Source organism: Mustela putorius, unplaced genomic scaffold (assembly GCF_011764305.1).
Source record: "Mustela putorius furo isolate JIRA1106 unplaced genomic scaffold, ASM1176430v1.1 tig00003972_pilon_pilon_pilon, whole genome shotgun sequence".
Lineage (NCBI taxonomy): Eukaryota > Metazoa > Chordata > Mammalia > Carnivora > Mustelidae > Mustela > Mustela putorius.
The window spans coordinates 20,567,804-20,586,796 of record NW_025422115.1 but is presented as its reverse complement, the minus strand read 5'-3'; the positions used below and the strand labels follow the sequence as shown (position 1 = coordinate 20,586,796).

The window sequence follows — 18,993 nt, the reverse complement described above, 5'->3', positions numbered from 1 at the left end:
GAGACCTCAGGGAGCCCAGTCTGGCTCTCAGGGTAAACAGCTGAGAAGCAGAACATGATCACAGCTGCCACTCACAGCTAGCGACACAAACACAAACAGGTCCTTGGGTGCCCAGAGCTAGAACATGGGGAGCAGAGGAAGCAGGATTCCTCCAGGACCAGAAGGCCAGGTCAGAGCAGGGAGTGGGGGACACGCGGTGCACCCCGGGAGCTGATGAGAGCAGAAGCTGCTCTATATTGGGCACCCTCTCTGTGCCATGCCGCATACTTGACACTCACAGCTCATCACTCCCCCAGACATCACATGGTAAGCCTGGGACTCAGGGTTATGACCCCCGCCGTGTTAGAGATGAAAGATGCTAGAGCTCTGAGAGGAAAACTGAGAACCCGAGGTCACGGTGCTAAGAAGTGACAGATGAGCCATTTGAAGCCTGCCTGCCTGCTCCAGGACCTGTGCCCCCTCTACCTTCTCAAGGCCTTGCGTCTCGCTGACTCCCCCTGAGGCCAGACCACGTGTCCGCCACGGGATGCACACAGAAGCACAGAATCTTGAGTCGGTGGGCTTAGAGCTGAGAGGCAGAGACATGCACCGAGAAATCAGTTCTAGAATAACAAACCATGGGGTTGACTAAGTGAGAAAAGCACATCGAACTTGGGAGTTAGCCCACTCAGGGTTTGGGCCTGAGCCTTCTGAACCTGAACCTAGGCACCCTCATCTGTAAAATGAGTGGTCCCGAGGGACCCCATGAGCACCAGCACAGTACTTGGCCATGAGTGGGCATCTCATGAATGTTTCCTTCCTTCTTTTCTTTTTCTGTCCCTCAAGATAAGTTCATTAAGACTTTGGAGAAGGAAGCACTCCTGGCAGGCTTCCTGGAGGAGCTGACCCCTGCGTCATCCCCGACCCACTGGACCTGTGGCATCTGATCTCAGTAGAGATGAAGGTGTTAAATTATTTGCCCAGTATGTCACTGTTTTGAGCTTCAGCTCCTCATCTGTGGAGCAGGGATAATTACGGTTACTTTATAAATAATCATGCACATGGAGGTACCAGCAAAGTGTCTGGGAGAGAGCTAGGAGCCCAGAGAACGGCATTCCAGGCCAAGATCTGCCCCACCATGACACAACCCTGGGCAGACTTCATTGTCTCTTCTAAGAAACAAGGAATGTTAAGTCACTGGGTGAGTTGTGTGGCATCTCTGGGTCTCCTGCTTCCTCAGGAGTTCAATGGCCTGCTTGTAGCTCTTTGAGGTTTCTTCTTATGTCTAGAATCCCCCGAGGCTCCGGTTCTAAGTCAGGGCCCACCCTGTCCCAATGGCCTCCCCACCCAACATAGGCCATCCAAGACCCTGCAGCCCTGGAGAACAGTATTCTGGGTCCCAGGGTGGGAAAGGAAATGTTTCTGGGCCATCTCCTATTCCCCCAGGGCCTTCGAGAAAAAAAAAAAAAGGGGGGGACGAAGAGCAAAGAAGAAGTGTGCCTTGAAAACAAAATCACAGGATGTAAACTCACCCAGCTAGCTGAGGGCAGGGCAGCCCTATCACCTACAGAGGAAACTCAGGGCACTTCCTGCCTGTGCTCGGAGCAGGGCTGGCCAGGATGTTGGTGGAGACAAGCCCCAGGCAAGACAGAGTGCTCTGACCACGTGTCAGGTCGCACACAGGGGAGCAAACGTCTACTTCTGATCAATGGTGAAGAGCTAGTGGCAGGTGACAAACCAGATGAGGACCCACAGATGGGCCCCGGGCCCCTGAACATAGACAGTCTCCCTACTCTTACATTTCCCGCTTCCAGGGTACATTTTCCTCAACAAACCACCCTCACGCCACCCTCACTCCGTGGCCAGGTCAACCCCACCCTTCCTAGACCAGGATCTAGAACTCACACATCCTTCAGTGGGGCTCTGGGGTGGGTGGTCTGCCAAGGTTCAGGGCTCGGGGTGCTCAGCTCCGAGTCCCTGCTGTAGGCTGGGGCATTCCACCGAGAAGGGGGGTTGTAGAAAATGGCAGCACAACTCCCCAGTCTCTACAATGGAGCTCTGTTTTATGGGAAGATTCCTCCAGGGTCCCTCCCCATCATCCCTCTCAGGGTGACCTTCCTCGGGAGGAGGGTTGTGCAGGAGCCAGCGATAAGGCTACATACCCTAGCCTGACCCCAGCTCTCTCCCTCTCTCCCTTTCTTCCTTTCCACTGTCCCCTCCATACACAGGAACTGAGCACCTACTACACGCCAGTCCTGTCTGGGGGACTACCTATGTAGTGGTAAATGAGACTCAGCTATCTTGTGCTCTAATCCCACACTCTGACCCATTCTCCTCCTGAAGCTGGGGACCTAAGGAGGGCAAGAGCGGAAAGGGCTCCTCCACCTGTGAGCTGAATCACCACCCCCATTTCATAGATGTGGTCACTGAGGGCCAGGAAGGAACCCAGCTTGAGGTTGCCGGTCTTGAAAGCAAGCTAATGCCTTCCAGGACCGAGAGGGCCCCCTGGGGGTACATTGACTCCATGCAGTAGATGTCCCTGGGGCACCTGCTGGGCACGCAGTCCTGCATCAGCCTGCGGGGACACGTGGGGGAGTCAGGACTGACCCAGGGGTAGGAGGGTGCAAACACACAGAGCTGCCTTCCTCCTCAGGCCGCTGCAGGGGCTGGGGAGGCTGACATAGAAGCCCAGGCTCCAATGCCAGCAGGGCTGTTCCAGCCAGACTTGAGGAATGCCCAGCCACTTCACGTTTTAGAGATCATGAAGGGTACTAGCTGCTCACTGTCCCCAACCCACATGTTGGCATGGAGCCAGGAGCTAACAGGACCGGAGGGGGGTGGGAGGAGTGCCCCCTGCCCCTAAAACCTTGCTCCTGAGTTGACAAGAGTGAAAAATGGGGAAGATGGGACCCAAGACACCTGTCTGAGCCACTGGCCTTTCATTCTCTAGCCCTGCCTGGCTGTCCCACGTCCAGCATCCTTCCTCCCCCCGGCACCCTCACGTCTGCCCCATCCTGCACTCCAGTCATTCAGGGACCAAATGAACAGAACCCTAGCTGTGGAATTCCAGGACAGCAGGGCAGAGAGGGGGTTGGGGACAGAGCAAGACTTGCAGGGTCATTCCTCACATGGTAGGAGTGATGGGGAGTGTCCTAGGGCTGAGGCCCAGAGAGGTGTCATCCCTCGCCCAAAGTTGCACAGCAAGAAGGGGCAGCGCTTGGCCTGGAGCCCGGGTCTGTACCATCATCTCAGACTTCGACGACTCCTCCGAGTGGGTGGCCCCCTGCTGGTTCCACTCCCTGCCTGGCTGTCCAGGCCTGCTGTTCCTGCAGCTTGGAGAGAGAGCCTGCTGGGGTGGGGGTGGGGGGAATTGGTGCAGAGGAGAAAACAGAAAGTGCCAGCTGATTCATATTTCTAAATGTCATGTTATTCCAGGAGCGTTCTCGCTTTGCCACCACCTTCATCCACCAACACCCCCACCCCCCCGCTGTCTTGAAGGAGGAGCGGTCACGGGAGGCGGGCTACTGTGAGACCAGGGTCTGGGGGCTGCATCTCCACCCTGTCCCCTGGATGAGTGGAGGGGTGGGCACTGTGCTGGGAGCCTGGGAGCTTGAGTTCAAGCTCCGGCCGTGGAATCGCGTCCCTGGGGCCCCTAAGCCTGGCCCCACCTCCTTTGTACATTTCCCTGTACAAATCGGGGAGGGGGGGCTGTGCTTCCCAAGGCAGTGGCATATCAGATTTGCCTCAAAAGAAAACAAAACAAAACGGTCTCGGGCTGCACCCCTACAGATTCTGATGCAGTAAGTCAGAGACGAGGCTGGGAGTCCATATTCGATCCGTGTTCCCTAACCCCTGCCCAGCCCAGTGGTTCTGTACATCCTGTCCCAGGAATGTGCTTCCATCCAGATTCTCATTCGTCTTCGGTATTTATTTACCTCCTCCGGAAGGCCCTCCCTGATTTACTCACCCCATCTGCCACCTCCAGAGCTCATCACTCCTGGCCCTGCCTTCGCACCCACGCTCATCTTAGTACTCCCAAAAGACATTTAAAGTCATTTGTGCTTGTTGTCAGCGTGTGTGCCCCACGTGGGTTCGGGAAGGTAAACCTTCCATGCAGCATCGAAAAAGGAGCTCAGCCCTTGAGCCAGCAAGTCCCAAGCTTGTGGCCTCTGTGAACTCTCCCGAGGTGTAGTGTGCAACAATTAGCACAAGGCTTGGTGGAAGGGGGCAGTCAGAGGCCACGACAGGACAGCTGGGTTCATGCCGGAAGGTTCCTGGGGGGCTCCTGACTTCCAGGGCGGCCATGGGAGATTCGGACACCTGCCACCTGCTGTGTGCCTACAGGCAGAGGACTGGGGCAAGCGTGGGTCCTCCACAAAGAAGAGGTGCTGCTCAGAGTTCTCCAGAACCTTTCAAATGATGCCAGGTGCTGTCCTGCAGGAAATGGAATTCCCAGGAAAAGAATTCCCCACAAACGGTTCCATGGGAGGGGCAGGAAGGGAGGGGGCTGCTGACAGAGGCACATAGGGTCAGGGGGACCCGAAGGGGGATCCCGAGGCTCTGTGGTGCCAGGAGGCACTGGAGCCCCACACCTAAAGAGGCAGGGGCAGATGGCATTGCCAGACCCCAGTGGGAGTTAGAGTGCTGGGAGAGGGACTGCCCCCCAAGACTGCAGTCACAGAGGGTGGTGGCCATTCTCAGGGCCACAGCATCACAGCAGGGAGAAGCAACAGGGAAAAGACCCATCTTTCTCCTCCCACCTTCCCATCTCATTCCAGTGCCTGCCATTGACCAAGCCCAGGCTGCAGCCAGAGGCACCAAGCAGTCCCTAAAGGTGCCCCCACCACCACCACCACCCGGGGCTCAGAGAAGGGCAGAGAGAGTTTTGCTGGTTGTCGAGTGGGTAGAAGGCAAGCAGAGAATAATCAGCTACTCAGGCAGCCTGGCAATCTCCCAGCTCCTCCACACCCCCGCCCACCTTCTCCACTCCGCAGGGCTGGGGAGGGGGGGGGGGACGTGCCTGACACAGCCATGGGAAGATGGGCTTTCAGCCGCCGCCGCTGCCAGGAGCACACAGGACGATGGCAGGAAGTCACCGCCCCACTTTGGGACCTGCTCCCCTCATCTGTAAACCCCAGGGGCTAAGCTAGCCAGCCCTTTCCAGTGCTGACCTGAGGTTTTCCTCCCCTGCCTTTTCTCGAACGGAGCCCTGCTCGGTGGCAGGAAAATGGGCTCGGAGAAGCAGGAAGCTTAGCAAATGGAAAATTAATTCTGGACGGTAAAGAGCAGAGGCTGTTGTTTGTGATGTATAACTTACTCTTTGTGTCAAACTGTGTACTGTGAATATCAGTGGGATGGCAAGAAAACCGAGATCTATTGCTTCGAGTTTAATCTGTTCCCCGCGTTGGAGCAGGGAGAGGGAGGGGGAGGAAGACTACCACTTTAATCACAGGCCCAACTTGAGATGTCAAGCTGCTCTCGGGCGTGTTAGTCAAACGGTGTTGTATTATGGGGCCTCCCAGACAGCGCCCCACACTGCAGCTCGATCTGCCGAGCCGTAAATTAGCACACCTACTTTACGCTCTTCAGGTAAAACCAGTAATTTAGCTGAAAAACACACACGCACGCACGCAGAGCTTGGGGAGGGGGGATGCGCGGAGGGTGCAGGGGGGCACTCAGGAGAGGGGGCCGCTCCCCTTGAGCAGGGAATAGCCAAAAACGTGCAAACCGGGATGAAATGACCCGTCGGCGGCACCTCCTGTCATTAGTGCGTGGGCTCCTGGTGCACGCCCCAAAGCCGGCCCACCTTCCCTTCTACCTGTCCCGTGCCTCCCCGCCCCCCGCACCCCTCTTCGCCATGAACCGTAAATTACATGCTGACACCTTTAATTTGTGCAAAGTATGCCTGGCTGCGCCTAGCATCAGCAGCCGGCTGCTATAATAAGGTCAATCTATATTCATTGTCGCAGCCCTTGACGTGCCAGATAACACAGGGAGGCAGCACTGTGGTGGCTTCTCCGGGCGGGGGGCGGGGGGGGGTAAGTGGGGGGGTGCCCACTGCCGCTCAGCGCAGCCTGGCACCAGTTGGTTCATTACTTATGCATGGCATGAGCAATGTTATGATTTAGCTAATCACCATCAGGTATTCATCCTACTGCTGCCTGGAGACGGCCGCGGTGCACGCCGGCCTGCCTGAGCCAGGGAAGGAGCCCCCACCCCCACTCCCGTGGACACCGTGGAGAGACCACTCGGTGGGTCTGACCATCCTTGCTGGGCCATGGCCCCTGGTACTTTAAGATTCAGGACTATAGGGGCGCCTGGGTGGCTCAGTGGGTTAAAACCTCTGCCTTCAGCTCTGGGCATGATTCCAGGGTCCTGGGATAGAGCCCCACATCGGGCTCTCTGCTCAGCAGGGAGCCTGCTTCCTCCTCTCTCTCTGTCTGCCTCTCTGCCTGCTTGTGATCTCTGTCTGTCAAAAAAATAAATAAATAAAATCTTTAAAAAAAAAAAAAAAAAAAATAAGGACTATAGAGCCCCTAGCTGTCGGGGGTTACTCCAGGAGGGGGGTACGGGAGGAGATGTGGGGTGTCCCTGGATCCCAGGGTCCAACCAGGGGTGGGTGTCTCAGGGATGGGTCACACAGCATGAGCCTAGGCATTGGAGTCCTAGGGTTCTGGATTCTAATCCCAGCTCTGCCTCTTACAAGCTGTGAGAGCTTCAACAAGTCACTTAACCTCTCTGGGCTGAATAGACCAACAATTCCAATCCTGATGCAGAGAGGGTAAGGAGACAAATACACGAATACAGTTGCTGGTGGGTCAGTCCATGGCAGCTCCCATTACTCAGAGCCCTAGTGGGCCCATCACAGGGGCTGTTGGGTGGATGTCTGCTTTCACGTGGGGAATTCAGACCCCAAAGTTGGCTAAAGGATGGGGCTGGGGCCAGTGAGTGAGCGACTTGGTCAAGACACTTCCCAGATCCTGAAATGTTTATGCTGAAGAAGATTCAATCACACTGAAGAAGCAGGAATCCATGGCTGGCGGGGGGGGGGGGGTGTCCCAGCAGGCTGGAGGCAACAGATGAAGCACAGGCTTCTGGAGGAGAAGGGATGTGCAGGGGGGCCAGCCAGACCCTTCCTGCTAGCAGTGACTGACGGAAGACAGAAAGGAAATGGATCCATCCAAGGCAGGCCAGGCAGCTGGGGTCCTAGCAGGCTTCTGTCTTGGTAGTTTTGTCTGTTGCCCCTCAGAACGAACGACCATCAGTCTCCTGGGGGCCACCCTTAGGATGAGAGGGCACCCTCTCTCCCCTCTTCATGGCACAGTTAGGAGAACACAACATGGTTCCCTGCTTTGTCCATAGCCAGGTGAGCCGAGGGAGGCACACAACTGAATTCAAAATCCTCTATCTGATCCTCATTTTCCTTATTTACACAAACGGAGCCAAGAGTGAGCCCAACGGCACACCCGCATGGTCCAGATGAGGACCCCTTTTCTCTCCAATCAACCAGCTTCAGGTCTAAGGAAGGGGGTCACCTAAGTCCTGCTACAACACCAGCAGCCAGGCTAGACGCTTCGGTGATCTGGAAACATGCAAGCTCATCCTACTGCCACGCCTTTGTCCTCGCTGCTCTGTTCCCCAGCAATACTCCTCCCTTCTCCCTGTCCCCAGACCCAGCCCATCATCCCAGGTCCTGGTCAGATCCTGCTTCCTCTGAGAAGTCTTTTGTCACTCCTCAGTGTCGGGACTGTTCTCCTGCCCACAGCACCAACCACCCTTTCTGACTGGAAGTGGGCTCGTGATGCGTCCTCTAGTGATTTGGCCCCCGATAAAGAAAGAAGGGATGGGAAGGTGAGCCATTCCACACAGACTAAGCAGCGTGAGGCCCCTGTGGGTCTCCCCCGTCCCCACATCTGTAAAAGGACAGGCAAAGGCGGTGTGGGTTGTTCTTGGCTGCCCCAGGCATCACAGTGCTAGGCGAAGCTTCCAGTAAAGCTGGCTGGGAAGGGACTGCAAGGGCGAGGCCAGTAGGCATCTCCATGGAAACCAGTGCCCGTAGGTCGAATTTCCCCCATCTTGACAGGCTAGGGACTCCCAGTCCGAATTAATTTACTTTAAAGAATGCAAAGGTTCTCTCCCATGTAGCCTGGCGCCTTGAGGTTTCTTCCCAACGCCCAGTGCAGTCACCTGCCTTGTCCCACCTCTGGCCCGTGCCCTCTGCTCCTGCCTCCAGGCCAGCACAGAGCTGCATCTCCGCATACCTCCCCACACCTCACAGTGACCCACGCACCTGCGCCGCGAGCGCCTGCCAAGTCACAGAGCAGCCGGTGTTCAATCGCCCTCGAAATACGCTGCATCTCTTACCAGCAAAACTTGGGCAGAGTGGAGGGCGGGGCCTCCCCAGGCCAGCGGGGCCAACAACCTCCCACCGCCACCTGCTGGGTTCGCCTGGCTGGGCACTCCTGCCCATCAGCCGCAGGTGAGGTGCCACCGACGGGAGAGCCACCTGACCGGCCCGGGGCTGGGCCCACACCCTCATCCCAAAACATCCTTATCATTCACTAGCTCGTGACCATGATTATGCCACTTTGCTGCTGAGGAACCAGAAGCGTGGGGCTGGTGCATTCCTTCGTAGAGCAGCATCTGAGCCCCACACAAAGACGGAGGTTTTGCAACCCGTCCTCCGCACCAGGGACTCAGAGCCTGTCATCCCTAACACCCATTTCCAAACTTCTTGCCCTAACTGGCTGTCCCACCACACACCACTTTCCCACCTGCTCCCCAGGAGAGGCTGTTGTCTCTTCTGTATCCCACATGACCTAGGGCTGGGACGTGAGGTGGATCCCCTCTAAGAAGTCCTCCCCCTTCAAATGCCCCAGCTCCTCTGAGTTCCATGCCAACTGACTTTACCTCTCACCACCATCCTTGCGGCAGTGTCACCCACTATCCCCCGGGTCGCACCCTGCATTCACAGCAGACTTAATGGGCCCCTTCGCCCACCGGCTTTCTCTCCGTCCCCATTGGGTGACTTCACGTCCATTTTGAGGATCCATCCAACAGGGAGGCCTCTCCGTTCCTCCACCTGCCTGGCTCCAACCATCCTATCCACCCAGCGGCCATGGGCATCACACCCAGACCTTCCTTACCATCTACACAATACCCACTACAAGCCCCCGATCTGGGACCACCTGCTCCCAGCTATTCTTCCAGACCACTCTCCCTTGGCCTCACTGAGCCCTCCGGCCACCAACCGCCACTGTCTCAGGTTCAATACGCATCGGCTGTGCTCAGGTCCACCCTACACCAGCGTCCTCCCTTCCTTCTACACACTTAGACACCATGCCCAAGCTCAGTGCCCTCCAGCCATGCACCTACGTGATACCTGTACCCTTCTGAAGCGCACCGCTGCAGAAAAAGCAAACTGACTTTCCTCTAAATTCACGGCCTCAAATTTCAAAGGAGCACTGCCGCCGAGCAGCTAGCTGCCTTGGCCGCCACAACCCCGTTCTCCCACACAGATGCCCTGTCCTTTCTCCTCTCCCCACACCCCTCGCCACCCCCACCCTCAGGGGTCTCAGGCTTTGCTCAGAAGATAGTAGCAATCAGAACTCCCTCAACCTTCCATCGGGGAACGGGCATGCCTCCTGCACCTGCACACGCCCCCCTCTGCTCCCTCCCTCCCAAGGAGTGGACGAAGGCCACTACTCTGCCCAAGAGCCCCTGTTCCACATGGGGTCTGGATCCCACCTCTCTCAAGAGTCCAAGACTGGATGTCTCCTCTTTCTGCACCCCATTTCTCCCTGTCCCCCAGGTCACCCTGGACAGGATGCCCATGGTATAATAAACAAGCTACATTCTTCACCACGCCTCTCCCTAGCTCCCATCCTGGTTTTCCTGTTTCCCCTTCACTGCAGAATGTGCTGAAGAATGCTCAGCAGCTCCTGTCTCCATCTCTCACCGGCCATTCTGTGCCCACCACTAGAGCCCGCTCCCACGCCCCTGGCTGGGAACGGACCGGCAGTGGAGCATGGCTAGTGGGCGAGAGCAGGAGGGAAGGGGAGCTCAGGGCCAAAGAAAAGACCCTCACTGGGAAGGGTCTCGGGCTCAATCAAAGACGTTGGATGTTTCCCGTAGCCATCTTCAGATTTGTGTTTTAGAAAGGAAGTTCTGATGGCACTGGGTAGGAGACCGATTAGGAGGACATGGAAGGGGTGCAGAGGAGAACTCAGGGAGGTCTGAGGGGACAGAGGAGGGATGTAGAATCACTATCAGGACTAAGGGGCCAAGCATGTCCATCATCTGGTATGAAACACTCCTTACCCCATGCTATCCCATCATGAAACATACCAGACTGGGTGACCCCGGATTGGTGACCGTCTCTCTCGCCCTCCCCCAGCAGTAGGCACCCTGCTCTCAGCCCCGCCACCACCCTCCCCTCGCAGCTGGCATGTGGTAGGTACACTCCATCAAGGAAAGGGTGGACCACACAGTGGCAAGGCCGGCTGGAGGGGAGCAAAGGGCCGGGCTGTGGAGGTGTAAATGCCAACCTCAGAGCCCAGACTTCGTCCTGTCAATACCAAGGAGCCCCCCAGAGGGCTGCGAGTAAAGCAGGGGCACAGCCAGCTCTGTGTGTGACCTAAGCTCATCCGACAACTGAGGAAGATGAATCGGAACAGGGCAAGACTAAAGGGGAAGACCTGTCTCCAGCCAGCTCAGACCCTCCGGGCAAGGAAAGATGAAGTCTGATCTTGGAAAGAGGACTAAAGAAAGGCCAGTCTTAGAAACACCAAGAAGGGGGGCACCTGGGTGGCTCAGTGGGTTAAAGCTTCTGCCTTCTGCTCGGGTCATGATCCCAAGGCCCTGGGATGGAGCCCCGCATCGGGCTCTCTGCTCAGCGGGGAGGCTGCTTCCCCTTTTCTCTCTACCTGCTTCTTTGCCTGTGATCCCTGTCTGTCAAATAAATAAATAAAATATTTTTTAAAAATAATAAAAGAAATACCAAGGAGGTAAGATTGGCGAGGCAGGATGATAAACGGAAATATAGTTAATCAGTTGGTGGCTCAGGCAGCTGGATAGATGGGGCAGTGGGTGGGGGGGTGGTAATGAACTTCGCGGGGGACGGGGATCGTGTTGAGTTTAAGCTCACCGTGGAGCACTCTAGGGAGAGATGCACTGGTCTGGCAGCGAGGCGTGCAGGTGGGATGCTTAGGGTGGGGAGGCCCAGGGCTAGAGATAGAGACTGGGGATCCCTCTGCCAGGTGAGGCAGTGACCGCAATGGCATGAAGACCAGGGAGTCAGTCACCCAGAAAGGTCATGCCGAGTAAGAAGAGCGGATAGTCCAGGACGGAGCCACGGAGACTGCCTTCCTTTGAAGGTCAGTGGAGAAGGTCAGTGGAGAGAAAGGACCACAAAGAGACAGCCAGGGAAAGAAATCAGGACAGGGTGGTATCCCAGACACCAAGAAGGAAGGTTCAGGAAGGATTAGGGGTCATGGAGCTGGTAGCAGCAGCAGGTCTGGCTTTCACTGGTTTGGCTGCCTGCGGGTCCCTGATGACCTTGCCAAAGCACTGCCATCGAATCAGGGGTGGAGGAAGTCACACTGCTGTGGGTGGGCTAAGGAATACAGAGGCAGCTCGATTCATTAGTTAATAGCTTTGTGATCATCGTTACACTTCCTTCTTCCAAAAAGAAGCAATTTCTCAACTGTAAAATAGAGATGAATATAAATCAAAAGAGAAGCATAGGTAAAGGACTAGAATGAGGGCAGCCACACAGTGCTGGTCAAAACAGGTTCGGTGCACTTGCTTCTCATGTTGACAGGCATATAGCCAATAAAGCTGTTAGAACAGGAAATTAAAATTGACATGCCGACATATACGCCAAAACACTGGAGCTGGGACTCAAACAGATCATCATATAACCGTGTCCCTAGAAGCCGAGTTTGCAACAGCCAAGAAAAGTGGGAGCCACCCAAGCAGCCATCGACAAATGAATGGATAAACAAAATGTGGGACACATGTCCAGGGGAATAGCACTCAGCCTTACAAAGGAAGGAAATCCTGACCCAGGCTGTGACATAGAAGAACCTTGAAGGCATTATGCTAAGCGAAACAAGTCGGTCACAAAAGAGCTAAGAGTGTCTGGTTTCACTAATAGCAGGTGCCTAGACTAGGCAAATTTGAGACAGAAAGTAGAATGGCCGTAGTCAGGGGCTGGAGGTGGGCAGGGTAAGGAGTTCGTGTTTAATGGGCACAGAGCTTCAGTTGGGGAAGAAGAAAAGAATTCTAGAGGCAGGTGCTGTTACTGGTTGCGAAATATGAAAGCACTTAACACCACGGAACCGTACGCTGAGAAATGGTTAAAATGGCAAGTTTCATGTTGCATATATTTTACCACAATAAAAAAAAATGCTCAAAGAGAAGAAGAATATATATTATAGTGTGGGCTAATAAAATGATGGGGATTGAGCATTTCATTATGTTCTGAGCTTCTTGGTAACCAAGACATACGGGGAAACTTTTGAGGCTTGATGTTTAATAAATGGAAAAAGTTACGATGGCAAGAGATTTCAAGTCCACCCACCCCCAGCGCCGGCCAGGACTGGGTCGGAGCAGGCATTTTTGTGAAAGAGTTAGGAGAAGCAATCATAGCATCAAAGACAAAGCAGAATATTGACAACGTTACAAAGACACATTCATCACAGAGCCATTTCTGGTGGTGAGTCTTGAAGAAACATGAGAGAAAAATCAATAAAACCTCACTCAAAAGGTCTTTCCGGTGGGAACAAAGTTAACAAGGTCTAGATGTGAAGATTTCCAAGATGGGACTTAGAATTCCCTAAGAACAAGTGTGTTCAACTTGGTGGTACCTGGAGGACTTCCAGGGGGAGGCATCCATGAGGCAGGTGCCAATCCGCCACCAAGCTCAGTGGAGAGGTCCGCTCAGTGGAGGTGGGGGTATGAACATCAGCAGCACAGAGCTGCTGTCTGTCTAAAGCGTGAGGGTGAGAGCGTGATGGCCAGGGGGGACATGGGAGTTCTAGGAAATGCTGCCCCATGATCACCCCCACTTCCCCAGGGCCCACCCAGGTATGGAGCAGCAGGCAGCAGCTGGCAGCACAAGAGGGGAGCAAGAGCTCATGTCCTCTGACTTTACATCAGCATGTGCCATTGTCCTGGGCCCCTTCTTTGCACCAGAGAAAGGACCCAGTGCTGGATGTCAGAAGGCCTGGGTCAGAATCTCACATCAGCACTTCTGTTGTTGTGCCCTTGGATGACTTACACATAGTCATGCAACCTCAGGATCTCCATCTGTAAGTGGTGACAATAATTTTGCAGTCCCTCTCTTCCCTGCAAGGTTATTGGGAGCAGGAGGGTGACTGAAGAGGGCTTTGGCCCATGCTGATCCATGGCTTCTCTCTCCCTCTTCACCATCTCAAATAGATAGCACAAAGAAACAGTGCCCCACCCCCATGCAAAGGCTGCCAGTCAGGAACTGCCCTTACTGGGGCTATCAGCTGGGATGAGCCACGAGACAGCAGAATGCCGCCTGTAAACCACTGATATGTTTGAGTGACCATGTGTCCATGCCCTACAGCCGATCCTACCTACCAAGGCAACGGGATGCCCTTTCACCAAGCAGGGGAAGCCAGGAGGCTGGCCAGGGGCATGGGAAGATGGTGCTTTGTGCATGGGTTCAACTGTGGCCATTCCACCCAAGGAAGCCTAGAAGCCATGGGATGGCCATCAGCAGGTAGGGTGGACGTGGTGGACACTGTGGGACCCTTGCAAAGGGAATCCTGAAACTAAAAGTAGTGAAGACTTTAACAGTGAGATGACTTCTGGGCATTAAAAAGGGCCTGGGGAAGATCGGGGGTTCCGACGCATGCCCAAATTCGCATGGCACCCAGTGGCCACAGCCAGACCTGAGTGGGACCCTCCCCGTGTGCAGCCCAGGGTGTTTGACACAGGACAGTCTACAGTGCTTGGCCTTGCATGACGCTGTGGGGACATGCTGGCAGAACCCCGTCAGACACATCAGCTCTTAAAACCACAGCCTGGATGGCTGTGCTCAGCAATCATGTGTTTAAAAAGCAATAAGACTAAATGCTTTTCCGTTTCCCCTTTGAGAGACCATGTATGATAAATGATAGGCAATTTCATGGTTGGAGTTTCAATTTCCGAAAATATTAGTGCTATTCCCCAAGCTCCACTTCCAAGATAAATTCTTTTTGGCAGCCTCCTCCGTTGTCTCCTAATTCCCTGATTCTGAGCATGTTTGGAAGTCTGGTGTAAATTTCATGGGCTCAGCCCCAGCATCCCACCCGGCCTGGTGTGCCCTGGAAAGGGGTAATCCACCTGCCCCTTTGGCAGGTTCTTTCACATTTGCTTCAAGTCCCTGCGTATTTACAAGTACCTCCGGGTTTCCCAGCCCTGTGCTAAGTATTATTATGGTGGTTGTAAGGAAGCTACAATCAACCATTCAATCAACAAATACTAATGGTGCATCTGGTCTCTTCAAGCTCGAAGCAAGAAGATTAACTTGCTGTCTAGTGCCCCTCTAACACCTTGTACTGGTTCCACTGTCTCCATTTCATTGCTGGGAAAACTGAGGCTCAGGGTAACCTCATAAAATTAGTGTGGACTACTCAGTAGACAGGGTGAGATGAGAGACAATGAACATTTACTGAGATCCTATGACAGTTCAGGCTCTGGGCTGAATGCTTATCCAACCCTCAGCATAGGAGGCTAAGCTGTTTCTCCTCCTAAAACTCAAAGTAGGTGTTATTATTCCCATTTTATAGATGTGGAAACTGGGGCCCAGAGGGGCCAAACAACTTACCCAGAGATTCTCATCCTACTGGACCACACTGCCTCGCCTGATATCACAAGGCCAGATGGTGTCCCAACAGCCATCTTCAAACCATGGGAGAATCCCTGTTTAAAAACTTCAAAACAACAAGCCAGTCAGTAGGAGACCAATCTTCCATTGCCCCGCCCCTTTACCTCTCATTCCTCACTACCCTCTGCTTGCGCTAACCCTAGTTCCCCTCCTAAATTTCTCAGGCTGGTGTCCTCAGTGTATCACCAACACCTAGGCCCATTACCTGCTTTCTCTCATGCTGTCATCCTCTCTTCTCCACCAAATCCTCTTTATCGTGGCTCAGCTTGGATCCACATAACCACCTATTTTCTCTCTACCATTTACTCACCCTTTAGAGGGCCTCTCTCTTGCCCAGGATGACATCTCCTTCTCCCATAACCTCACAGATTCTTATCAAAAGACTGAGCACAAAGCAGGTATTCCAAAACCTTAAGGAAAACATAGAGGCAAGATTAAAATGAAATGGGGCAAAATGAGACTAGATCTCTCAGAATAGAGCAAGGGGAAGGAACTGCAACGGAACGCAATAGAATAGGAGCCAAGAAGAAGAGTGCGGTTCAGATGGAAAGAAAGGTGTGTGTGTGGGGGGGGGGGGGACAGAATAGACTAGAACAGCATGGAACAGAATAAAAGAGGATGGAGACAAGACAGTTAGAACTAGACCAGGACAGGCTGGAACAGAATCAACCAGGACGGAACAGATGAGGTCAGAACAGACTGGAACAAGGTAGAACAGACTAGAACAGGGTAGAATAGGGTTCACCAGAAGAAAACGGAGTAGGAAAGACTCAAATGGGTCTGAACAGAAGACAGTGCAGTAGACTAACAGCTACAGCCCTCTGTTAGACAACTAAGTGAAACAAAATTCAGTCCATCCATTCAATACATATATATCAGGTGCTAATCTGGGCTAGGTAATAAAAAAAAAAAAAAAAAAACAAACAGACATGGTCCCTTCCCTCCCAGAACATACTGTCCGGTGAAAAGGGGGAAAAAATAAGACATACAGAAACATTAATAAATACATAATCACAAATTATGAATTTCTATGAAATACCATGAAAGAATGGGCAGGAGTCCATGATGAAGAACAACAGGATGAAAGTAATAATATTAATAATAAGGAGGTCAGGAAAACTGAGACCTAAAATTGAGGAGGTACCTGAGACACTCGGAGAACTAGGGAAAAGGACTCTAGGCAGAGGGAAGAGTAAGTACAGAAGCCCAGAGGCAGGAAGGCATTTGGCCTGTTCTGGGAGCTGAACACTCAGTGTGAACAGAGTTCAGGGTGCAAAGCCCAGGATGACAGGACAGCTGGGGAAGAGACAGGCATAGGCCGATGTCATGGTGGGGGGAGGGGTTGGATTTCATCCTAAGAAGCCTCTAAAGGGAGTTTCATACCTCCTCCTTGGGTGGTGTCAAGGAATGACTTAGGGCAGGGGGACCAGCAGGCATCTTCTGAGGTCATCCGGGTCATGAGGCTGGCGGCTTGGTGCAGAGGGACAGCCGCACCAGAGTGGGAGAGACTCAGCCGACTGGAGAAACATTCTGAAGGTAAGCCCAGACCCCAGACTTGCAGAGGTTTTGGACCTGGGGTGGGCAGAAAGGGGGATCTGAAGAAGCCTCTGGGGTTTGGCTTCTCTTTTCCGAGGTGAAGCTGGGAAGAGATGTTCTGGGAAGGAAAAATCAAGTTTCCTTTCAGGAATCCCGGGGCTTCAGATGCCTGGGTCATGTCCAGATAGAGATATCAAGTAGATCTGGACATACAGGCCTGGAGATCTGAGGAGAGTCTGAGCTGGAAATATCAACTGAGGAGTTGTCAGCATATAAATACTGTGAAAATCATATAATGCAGGGGTGCAATGCAGAACTCTATCAAAGCACGTTCCGTGGGCTCCTGGCCCTGGAATCCCTCTGGGTGCTTGTTGAACGTACAAGTTGCTGGGCCCCCTGGGGCCACTGAGACAGAGCCTTGGGGTGGGGCTCCGGAGCCCACATGGGTAGCAGCCACCCTGGAGTGTTTGCATGCTGTCTAACATGTGCAAAACCCCGGTCTACAGACAGAACAGAGGGCACTACCTCTCTCACTGAGAAACATGGTTATTTGCCCCTGAAGAGGGAAAACCCAGCAAAGGTGACAGAGAGGGAGTAGCCAGAGAGACAGGAAGAATCGGGGGAGGCTGGCGTCTCACCTAGACGAAACTAGATAAACTAGTTTCGGGGAGAGATGAGAGGATATCAGGACATGTGGTCAAGTGGGCCCCACTCTGCTACGCCCGGGAAGCACGGGACAGCCCCCACACCCCGTGTGGCAGGGCTCATGCCTCCGGGCAATGCTGGGCCCCAGTGGAGTGGGGCGAGAACTGAACAGGCCAGAGGAGGACACTTAGATGACAAAGTGGGGGAGTGGAATGGGCCATAGCAAGATCTGTTGCCAAATCAATGAACGTTTGGGGACAGATCAAATTTCACACGTGATTTTTATCCCCTCTGGTAGCCGCCCCAGGAGGCCTCTGGCTGGGGGAAGCGGACATGCTGGTGGTCAGGTGGTTCTCTCCAGGTCCCAAGATGGCTTCCTTTTCCCACTTTCCTCTCACAGGAGTCAGTAGTCCTCTCCCAACCCTGAGAAATCACCCTGATACCCCAGCCCCTTACCCCAGGCTTGTCCCAGCTGCTGTCTCTCCCCTCTCCAACCAGAGCCCTTAACAGGCCGCAACCAACTGGTGTAGGAGCTGGAGGCCCCCTCCCCGCTGCACCCCCGGGGACCTCACCTCCAGGAGTGAGTTGCTGAGGCCGCCATTTCTTACACACACAAAACAGGGTGACAAGACGTCACTTCCTGGCATCCCAGGGGTCATCCTGACCACTGGCCAAGCTGCTGCCTGGTGGAGCCAGAGCCCTGAACCTCAACAGGGAGAGGTTATGAAATGGGCACCTTTTGAAAGACACATTCAACTTTCACATTCATAAAACAGAAACTGGAAACCTATGGCTTTCATAACGCAAACCTCAGAAAGCAAGCCAGCAACATTTCCTTGTTGGGGAGGTTCCTGAAAACAAACAGAGATTTTCAACTGGGGACAAACTGCTGGGGGATCTTTCAGAATCCAAGTTGGTGAGATGTTTACATTTTTCGAAAGGTTAAACATTATGGGAAGGCGGTGACAGGAGTGAGTCCCCCCAACCCACCAACCTCCACTGGCTTCCCCTAGGTCTGAATCCGATTCTGTTACAAGTGTACTCCCCCAGCCCACGTCCAGGAAGGGCCACACACCTCGGAAGACCTGAGGAGCCCCTGTCATCCATCTGGAGGCAAATTCCTGGCAAGGAGCAGCTGGGAGAGACTTCACAGAAGTCCCTGAACCTCTCAAGAAGAATCTGCAGCAGCAGAGGGATTTTCCCCAGGAGAGCAAACGACAACAGAGCGCCTGTTTGTTTTCGATGCAGGAAGGAGCCGGAACATCTGCTCCAAGAAGCCACTTGAAAGATAATCAGGCAGCAATGTTGGCAAAACAGCTGTGTGGCAGGCAGGGAAGGGGGCGGCCAGGAGCTGGGAGGGTGGGGGGAGTGGGAGGAGGGAAGCTAATGCCTGAGCTAGGCGGGCAGCCACGGGCCCAGGACCCCTGCTCGGGCAGGGAAAGCCCCGCCCCTGCCCCGCCCCCGGCCCTGGCCCCGCCCCCAGCGCTCAGGGCTTGCTCTCTCGCGGAGAGCAGCTCATCTGGGTGGGGGACAGGAAGGGGGCGACGGGGGCGACGGGGGCGACGGGGGCGGGGGGGGGGGGGGGGGGGGTAACGTGTCGCTCTGCTGAGGTCCCGGATTGGATGGTCCTCCTGAAGAAATGCTGGGTTTGTTCCAGATTTCCTGCAGGAGTCAACTCAAATTTATAGGATGAGCCTGACACTGTTGAATGTTTCCTACACCTGTGGCCCTGGGAAGCCTCTAAGGTTAAAGAAATCACATGCTCGCGCCTTTTTGTTCCAGAAAAGGCCATTGCAGTTCAGTACCATCCTTTCCCGCATGACTTCGATGGGACTCAACTCTGCCCCCTTGTTAACCTGTGACAGAGCAGACACAGTTCCTCCGAATTCCCATTCTTTGTCTCGTAAAGGAGGAGCTACTGAATCAGTAGC

At 54.1% G+C, this 18,993-nt stretch overlaps 1 long non-coding RNA gene across 2 annotated transcripts in view; it reads right to left on the bottom strand.

The window, feature by feature from the left end:
- Positions 1 to 18,499, bottom strand: part of LOC101678265 — a 28,106-nt gene extending 9,607 nt beyond the window's left edge. Inside the window, exons 1-4 of one of the 2 annotated variants that reach the window (XR_006603896.1) lie at positions 18,138 to 18,499; positions 16,265 to 16,453; positions 15,192 to 15,291; positions 14,822 to 14,927 (exon numbers count right to left, since the gene is read on the bottom strand). This is a non-coding gene — a long non-coding RNA (uncharacterized LOC101678265). Of the gene's footprint in view, positions 1 to 14,821; positions 14,928 to 15,191; positions 15,292 to 16,264; positions 16,454 to 17,634; positions 17,776 to 18,137 lie in introns of those variants that run through there. The other variant, XR_199892.3, reaches the window with a different exon arrangement.
- Positions 18,500 to 18,993: the final 494 nt, after the last annotated feature.